Source organism: Sturnira hondurensis, unplaced genomic scaffold (genome assembly GCF_014824575.4).
Source record: "Sturnira hondurensis isolate 20B ecotype Veracruz unplaced genomic scaffold, ASM1482457v3 Scaffold0001547, whole genome shotgun sequence".
In the NCBI taxonomy this organism is placed as follows: Eukaryota; Metazoa; Chordata; class Mammalia; order Chiroptera; family Phyllostomidae; genus Sturnira; species Sturnira hondurensis.
In genome coordinates, this window is record NW_028074178.1 from 778178 (window position 1) to 787792 (window position 9615).

The 9615-nt window shown below is 38.5% G+C and overlaps 1 pseudogene; it reads right to left on the minus strand.

The window, feature by feature from the left end:
* Positions 1-4776: 4776 nt before the first annotated feature.
* Positions 4777-4881, minus strand: LOC118976115 (uncharacterized; annotated as a pseudogene).
* Positions 4882-9615: the final 4734 nt, after the last annotated feature.

Sequence of the window (9615 nt, forward strand, 5' to 3'; positions counted from 1 at the left end):
TCTAAGTCTTGCGGGTATCTAACTGTGCCTTCCTCCCCCAAACCCTCACAAAATGTTGGACTTGGATTTCAAAGTTCACTGTTGAAAGTACATTTGTAAACCAGCCAAGTTTATTCATTTTAATGATATTCACGAATCACAGAATGTTAAGGGACACCAATTACTAGACTGGGGTCCCTGGAACTCTAGAAAGTAATAACAGAGATTGGTGCTATTTTCAGTATTTCCAAAGCTTCACACATATTTAAACATTTAGTTATTCACAGCCTGAATCCCACAAATTTTGATAACTTGTATCTTCATTTTACATTAGTTCAGAGTATTTTAAAATTTCTCATGAGATTAATTCTTTGACCCATGCATTATTTTCAAATGTGTATTGTTTAATCTGCATATTTGGGGCTTTTCCCGTTACCTTTCTGCTACCGATTTGTGGTTTCATTCCACTACAGTTGGAGAGCAATGTTGGATGATCTCTATTTTTTTTTTAATTTGCTAAGGCGTGTTTTAGGGCCCAGAAGGTGGTCTACCTTGGTGAATGTTCCGTAGGAGCCTGAAAAGAATGTGTACGCTGCCTTTTGTTGGATGAAGCAGGTCGTACATGTCAATTATACCCAGCTGATTGATGGTGGTATTGAGTTCCACTGTGTCCGCACCGATTTTCTGCTTGCTGGGTCTGCGCCTTTCGGAGAGCGGAATGTTGAAGTCTCCAACGGTGCTCGTGGGTTCCTCTATTTGGCTTTGCACTTCTTCTGCAAGTTTCTGCCTCGCATACAATGGTGTTCTGTTGTTAGGCACACATACACATTAAGGATTGTTCCGTCTCCTCGGAGAATTGGCCACATTATTATTATGGAATGGCTGTCTTTATCCTTGACCATTTTTTGTTATTTTGAAGTCTGCTCTGTCTGAAATGAATATAGTGACTCCTGATGCCTTTTGATTAGTGGTAGTGTGGTATGTTTCAATTAATGTTAGCATGGTGTATTTTTCAAAGTATATCCCTTTCCTTTTGAATTATATGTGCTTATATATTTCAAATGGGTTTCATATAGACAACGTATAGGGTGTGTGTTTTCATCTACTCTGACAGTCTTTAACTTCTAATTGGTGCATTTGCCATTGATATTCAATGTGATTACAGATGTATTAATAGTTGGATAAACATCTACCACTTTATTGGTTTCTACCTGTTGTTTTTGTTCCGTTTCTACTTTTTTGTCTTCTACTCTTTTTTTTGCCTTTTTGGTTTTAATTGAGCATATTGTATGATTCCATTTTCTTTTCTTATCATATCAGTTATATATATATATATATATATATATATATATATATAACTTGTTTTGTGGTCGTCATAGAGTTTGCAGTATATACTTACAACTTATCTATGTCCACATTCAAGTAACTCTATCCCATCTCATGGGTTGTGTGACTACTTCATAAAAACAAAATATTTCTACTTGCTTCCACTTCTCCCTTCCTGGACCTATATTTTTGTGTCTGACATGAAAAATTTAGAAAAATTTTAGAAAAATTCTCAGTCATTATTTTTTCAAATATTTCTTTTGTTCATCACTCTTTCTTTTTTTTCTCTTTCTGGTATTCCCATTATGTGTGTACTACAACTTTTGTGGTTGTCCCGCAGTAGTTAGATATTCTGTTCCTATTTTTCACTCTTCGCTCTTTTGCTTTTCAGTTTTCGAGGATTCTATTGATGGCTCTAGCTCAGAGGTTTTCTCCTCAGCCCTGTCCAGTCTACTAACAAGTCCATCAAAGACAGTCTTCTATTACAATCTTTTTTATTTCTATTTGGGTCTTCCTTAGGATTTCCATCGCTCTGCTTGCATTGCCCATCTCTTCTTGGATGCTGTCAACTTGACCTATCCGAGTTCTTAGCGCATTAACCATAGTTGTCTAAATCCCCGGCCTGGTAATTCCTACACTCCTGCCCTGTCTCATTCTGAACTTTGTCTGGCTTTTCAAACCATGTTCTTTTGGTTTTGTTTCTCTTGCTTTTTGGTGTGCCTTGTCATTTTTTCTGGACACCGTGTACCGGCTAGGAGGAATGGCTGAAAGCAGACCTCTACTGATGTGGTGGTGAAGCGTAGGGCCAGGGAAGCGTTTCAAATTCTGTGATAGGGTCACGATCTTTTGGGCAGCCTATGCCTCCGGACTGTGAACTTCACAAGTGTTTCTCGTTTTCATTCTCTCCCTGTCGTGGGCCAAGGTGACTAGGGTGCGCTACAGTTGGGTGTTCTCCTTTTCTCGTGTGGAAGGCTCGAGCCAGCTAGAGATCGTTAGGAATCAGACTCGAGTTAATTAGTTTCCCCTGGCTGCCGACCTTGTTGAGAACAGGACACAATGGAGTAATTGAAAACGGCTCCATGTCCCTGCGCCCTGCTGGAAGCCCTAGGGAATTTTTTCTCCACTATTTACTACGGGAATATGGTTGGATCTTGGATATTAATCTCTCAAGAGCATGAGGGCTCCCCATGGCAGGCCCCCCCGGGAGTTCTAACTCTTCGGGTTGTGTGCTTAGAGCCTCCAGCTAACAGACACGTTCCTGCCTGGCCCCGGTTGCTGCAGCGTTTTGACAGGGAGTCTCTGCCTCGGTGAGTCTGGTCCCTTTCCTTGTCTGTCTCCAGGGTTGGGGGTAGTGGCTCTCTGTGTCCTCCCCTCCCTATCTGTGGAAGAGCTGATCTTTCAGTCTGCTCAGCTTTTTACTTGTTGGGACAAGGTGGCAACTTCCAAACTCCTTCTGTGTAGAACCTACACCCGATGTTTTCCTAGCCTTTTTAATGAATTAATTTATTTTCTCAGTGCAACTACATTAAGCTGGTCCGGTCCACAAGGTTTTCTGCCTGTATTTTTACAGGCCTTTTAGCTTCATAGGCTGCCTTGGACATTTCACATTGTTATGTGGAACCATAATATCCCGTAACTAGTAGCAGTTTTAGAATGCTTCATTTTGAGTGCATACATATTTTTAAGTCTCTCATGCACAGAGCATCTATCATTTAGTGTCTGTTATTTAGAATCCACTGTTCCAGGCCCAGAAACTGTTTTTGAGCCTTTCATGCAGTTCAGAAGGCGAATGCGCAAACCTTCTCTGTGGAATGTGTTTCTACCTGTTTCCTAGAACAGCTGCTGCTGGGTCTTTGCCAACCCCTCCAGTATTTGTCGTTTTTGTTTCGAAAACCACACAGAAATGTGGAGAGGTCCACAGATCACAAAAACGGCCACGATAACGAAGAGCACTTAACTTCTTTCCCAATAGCTCTATCCAACGTGGTGGTGGCATAGACCAAGGCAAAGGGCCATTCATACAAGCTAGGATTCCGAGAGAAATAACCTCCCACTAGAACCTGGGACTCGTGGGGTTGAATCAGAGGCGGTCGGCATATTGAGGGTTCGCAGCTGTAGCACTGTCTGGGTTCAGGAAAAGACCTTGTTTTTTCCAAAGGGGATGTGGAGTTTTGGTTAGAGGTGTTGAATTCCTTCTGCCAGCCAGTTTCACTGAGTTATCTCTTTGCTGGGTTACCTGCTAAATAAGATCCCCCAAGGCCATCAAACGGACAAAAGAATTGTTGCTGTCCTTACTAAAGTTACCTAAAACAAATCTGTAATTTAAAGGGGAAGATATATGAAAATCTAATGTTTTCACAGTATGAAATTGTGAATTTTTCACAATATTCAGTACGTGTTGGGTTGGCCAAAAATCTGTTACTTTTTTCCATAAAAGAAGACACATTTTTCATTTCCCTAATAACTTTATTGATTTAGATTTTTTGAGTATGTGGGCTATCTCCCACAATTGGCTTCTAGTGAGTAGAGGCCAGAGGTGCTGCTAAACATCTTCCAGTGCATAAGGCAGCCCCACAGCAAATAATTATTTGGCCAAAATGTCAATAGTACCAAGAAACTTTGCAAACTACTTTTGACACATTCGATCAGTCACAGCACCTTCTCCACACACTATACAAATCTATTTTCTTTGCATTTCAGTGGAGTTCTCACCTTTCTTAAAATGAAGTATTATACCCTGAAAATGTTGCATATGTTCTTATATCTTCAATATTAAAATGGCTGCTCAAAAACTCATCAATTTTGATAATTTTTAAAAATGCACAGCCCTGGCTGGCGTAGCGCAGTGGATTGAGCGCGGGCCTGCGAACCAGACGATCGCGGTTCGATTCCCAGTCAGGGCACATGCCTGGGTTGCAAACCGGTTCCTTGCAGGCTAACTCCTAGCAGGGGATGCACAAAAAGGCAACCATACATTGATGTTTCTCTCCCTCTCTCCTTCCCCTCTAAAAATAAATAAATAACTAAAATAAAATCTAAAAAAAAAAATAAAAATGCACACTGACATGATAGTTGTCACAATACAATCTAACACAATTATTTCCAATGAAGTTAAAGGCAACTAAGCACTACTAGAGCCATTGTATGGAAAAAATCATAACAGAGTTTTTGGCCAGCCCAATAAATGAAGATTCATTTTAATCTTAATTAGTGATATCAGTTCACAACAGCTTTGAGTTATTTTGAAATAGAACTTAGGCTTGTTTAGTTGGAAACTCACAAAAGGATTAATTGTAATGTTTTTAGGACTGGAACTGGAAATTCTTAGAGATCAACCGTTTTCCCCATTTCTCTGCCTGAGCCTGCTTTCTCTACTGACCAACTTCTAACACCTGGTTTCTCATTATAAATCCAGCTTCCACATGCTGTTGGCTTTCTGTGACTTTTTATTTTATTTAACTGTTTTAAAACAATGTCTAAGTCTGTATAACGGCTTGTCCCACGGAGGAGAGAGCGCCAGAATAGGTTGGACTCTGAGGCTATAGCAAGCTCAACTTGTTTATTGGACTCTTTATTAAGGACATTTTCAAACACTATGTTTTTATAAATATGACAAACTCCCATTGATAATTTTCTTGCTTCAACAGTTATCAGCTTGGCAATGACTTCTTTATATTTCCCATCCCCCTTGTATGTATGCGTACACTCATTTATTCATTTATTTCATTTTTGCACTGTTTTTAAAAAAGCCAATCCAAGTTATCATGCATTAGCCAAACTTTTTTCTTGATATAATTACTATGTAATTATAAACTCTTGAGAGCTAATATAGTTCCTTAATATCATCTAATATCCAACTCATACTTAAATCACCTGTATCGTATCAGAGATTCTCCTGAATGTGCTGATGTGGCCTCATGGAGTTATTTTGCTTCTCTCTTTCCAGGATCTCCACACACAGAGCTAGCTATAGATCTAACATATTGAGGCAAAAAGTTGTTACAGATGACTGATGAGTCTTTTAGCATTTCATCATTAAGATGGTAATGAAAAGTTCTGCACCCACTTATTATTTTCAAATAGCAATGTTCCCTCTGTCTTTTTTCCCTGGAATTCTATGAAAAGAAAACTTACCCTATCAACATATAGGTACTCTGCCTCTAAGTGTAAGAAAAAGAATTAAAAAGAAGAAGAAAAAGAATACATACTCCACGGCTATGAGTTGGTGTTCTATCAATTTCAGGGGTGTCCAAAGCTGTTTATTTTTTAGTATAATTATTTTGTGAATCATATATAATTAATGTGCTTTCATTCATCATATTTATTATTTCTTTATGCTGCTTAAATTGTTCACTGGGTGCTCTGGCAAATTATCTTTGCTGTTTTGTCACTGACTCATGGGACGTTCCTTGCTTTATAGCCCAAGATACCCTACAGTCACCCATTTGCTTCTAGGCCTGTTCAGTTGGGAAATCAGGCTATTAATATTTTAAATAGAAATGTCATGCCTTTCAGCCCTGGCTGGTGTACCTCAGTGGATTGAGCGCGGGCCTGCAAACCAAACAACTGTGGTTCGATTCCCAGTCAGGGCACATGCCTGGGTTGCAGGCCAGTTCCCAGCAGGGGACTCACAAGAGGCAACCACACATTGATGTTTCTCTCCTTCTCTCTTTCCCTTCCTCTCTAAAGATAAATAAATAAAATCTTAAAAAAAAATTTTAAAAATGTCATGCCTTTCACTTTACAGAATAACACATCATGCATGTTATTCTGGTATTTCAAATTTAATATTTCACTTACATTTTTATTTTACATTTGCATTTTATTTCTCTTCTGATAAAAGTCTAGGTTCATAACAACCTTGACAAAATTATTTGCTTTTTCTACACCATACTTACAATACATTCAAATTAACGTCCAAAAATATTTAGAATTATTTTCAAATGTTTATTTTCTTTCTGACTTGCAGGCGTTGTTACAATGTAAGCTATATTCAGGCTCCTGCCCAAGTGTTTAGGGATTGTTTTATGGTTTCATTTTTTAATGTAGGTAAAGTATTCACCTAGTTCCAAAGTTAAAATTAATAAGGTATGTTTCTAAACAAATCTGCTTCCCCCACCTCATTTTTTCACCTATTTTCTCTAGTTAGTTGTAGGTGATCACTTTAATTGTATTTTTTTAATCCTTTCATCCTGACAGTCAAAAAATAATTCTGGAGAGTAAATTAGCAATTTAGAAACGATGTTTTCGACCTCATGTTACACACCTGAATAAATGCTGTAATTAGGGAACTGCAACATGTAAAAGCTATTTGAATTTTCATAAAATTGGTATTTAATGTTCAGATCCGAACTCTGAAAGAAGGAAAATTTTCTTACCATAGAAGTTCTGAAATAAAACACACAATGGAACAGAAGACTTATTTCAAAGTAAATTACCAGGCTGACTCATCACAGGAAATTTTTGCAATACATCTAAATTATAAAAAATAATAGGTGCCATTATTGTCTACTCTCTTCAGTTGATTTGATTCTCAGTACTTTTGTGATGTTTGTTTTAGCACAAAAGTGTTTGTGTGCTAGCTATTGTATAAATGAAGAAAGTTAGTTTTAGACTTTTAATAAATTAATTTCCTGTCCCCGACAAATTTGTATGCTGGGGCCCCAGCTCCTGGATGACTGTGTTTACGGTCGTTAGGGAGGTCATTAAGATTCAGTTTGGTCATAACGTTGGGGTTGGCCTAGCCTCTGGTTCCCCATGGTTTCAGGGTGTTTCATGGCGGTCGGGATCCACACGCAGATCTGGTCTGGAGTCCCTGAGGAGGCCTCACCCCCTTCAGAAGCCTTTGTCTTCCCATGGGCTTCTTCCCTAGGGCAGCTTCCTTCTGGATGAAGGGCTGGTTCTGTGGTGGCTGGGGTCTCACGCTCTCATGGGTTTGGAGGAATGGCCTGGCTCTCCGGACAGTATGTTTCTGTGGAGTCATACTCACCACACTCCTGAAGGATGCTCACCCCAGGATCCGTCCATGGCCATTGAGCCAATGCACTCGGGAAGCCTTTGTTTTCCCCATGAGGAATCGTATCTTTGTGCTGCGGAGTGCTCCGAGGTTGGCTATGAAAGGCTGAAAATTAGGAACCACTTCTTGGGACACCTTGCCAGGAAGAGAGGCCTGAGGGATGGAGAGTCTGGGGGTGCCCACAGGGTCAGGGCTGTGGTTCTGATGTCAGCCCTCAGCGGTGCCCCTCTGCAGCCAAATGTGTCTCTTCTCTTTCTACAAGTGTGTGGTGCACATTTTTCATACAGCCATATCCTTGCCTCTACTCATTCAACTTGCCTAGGGTTGTGTAGCTAAAAAGTAATAAAACAAAAGAGAAATAAACTCTGACTCATCTGTCTGTAAATTTTATGTTCTTTCCTATTGTGCCTTCAGGAATACATTTATTAAATATAAAGTGCAGCAGATAGTAAATAAAAACAGCCAGAGAATATTTCGTGAATAATTACAAAGGAAGAAATATAATCAGTTTATGTATGTATTTGAGTGGGTATGTGTATTACTTCATTAGGAAGTAAAAAGAATTAAACAACATAATATTCCTTTCTAACACAATTAAGTGGTAGCATATGGTTCTCAAAATTCTGTCAATTATTTGTTGAAGTCTGAACTACTTTTTAAAATTGGAAATACATTATTAAATATATTCCTATTAACTGGTATTTTGTTTCTGGGAGTCAACCATAAAGAAAGAACAATATCACACTTCCCCCTCAAATTTGTTAATTACTGGTTAATTATGAAACATTCCTTCACCAACTTGATGATTATTTTCCTGAAGCTAAAATTATTTGTAATTCAGCAACATGACATCATGTGGGAAATAGTAAGATCGGGGAACCCATGAAAAGCATAAACAATAAAGAGACTTCATTTTATTTCTAATACTTCAGCAAATAAGTAAACAGAGTACAAAATTATTGCATACATCATAATTTAGAAATTAAATCAGGTATTTTCCATTTTCTGTCCCTTGCTACCTGTAGTTTTGATTTAATTAAGGCAATTGGCACATTTAATTTTGTGCTTTTATTCCATGTTCTGATTGAACTAGAACTAGGAAAGAAACCTTTGTTTTCTTCTTCTTCTTTTTTTTTGGGGGGGGGGCGTGGTTTACGTCTGCTTTTCCCAGGTGTTTTACATTTTACTCAGGGAGCATAATCTATCAGTTTGATATGTTGTGTATATTTCAAACCCTTTCCTGGAATCCAGGTCTAAAATCTTACTTTTTGCCTTACATACTTTTTCTTCTAGATTATTTTAATCTTTTCTTGGTTCACAAACACCTTTGAGAATTTGAGAATCTCTTACTCTTGTACACCAAACTGTCGTCTTCCCGTGGATAATGAATGGCCCTTGCATGAGCTTACGCACTGGAGAGTGTGTATGTGGATAAAATATTAACACATGTGTGCTAGCTGCACATGCTACCAAAAGAGTCATTGTTTTGCTCTGAGTTTGCTGGCTCACATCAGGATCATTCCAAATATGAAAGAAATTCTTGTCCTAGTTCTAATTTATTTGGTTATATCAGCCCAGGAAAAGTTATGCTGCAGGAAAAAAAATAGCTAATTTTTCCCTTAAATAGACAAGAGGGCAGGTGTCTACTTGTGTGGATTCTTCATTCAGAGCTACCTTGAACTTACAGCCGCATTCTGAGAATGGGTGATAATGGAATAGCTAGGGCATGGGGGTGGGAAAAGGATCACATCCTAGCTCTTAAGTGTTTCTGCACAGAAATGAAAAATGCCACTTCTCACGTTTTACTGGTCAGAGCAAGATACTGGGCCATGACCAGATTCAAAAAGTTCAACTCTCACACTTCGTTTTGATGACCCAAACTTGCTCAAATACAGGTGATGGGAAATCTGTCCTACTGCACAGGGGTTCATGGGAGAACAAAAAGGAAATAAAACAAAAATGTAGTGGTTTGCTTAATCACAGGTGAATATAGATCAACAGCGCCTTTTTAAAAAAAAATGCCATCTTGGACAATTTGCTACTACACAATTAAAATGAAACAATTAATATTGGCATGCTATTTTAAATTCAAAGAACTATGAATCCTGAGAAATACAACACAGGTGTATATAAACTAGTAATAGGTGTAATGAAAAACAAACCAAAGCAAAAGATGCAAGAACATCTGACCTACAGATAATCAGACTTGGGGAAGACATTTCTTACCAGACATATGGAATCCAAATTTTAATTTAATCTTGAGTAGCCCAACCTAGTTAAGATGGGACTGATGG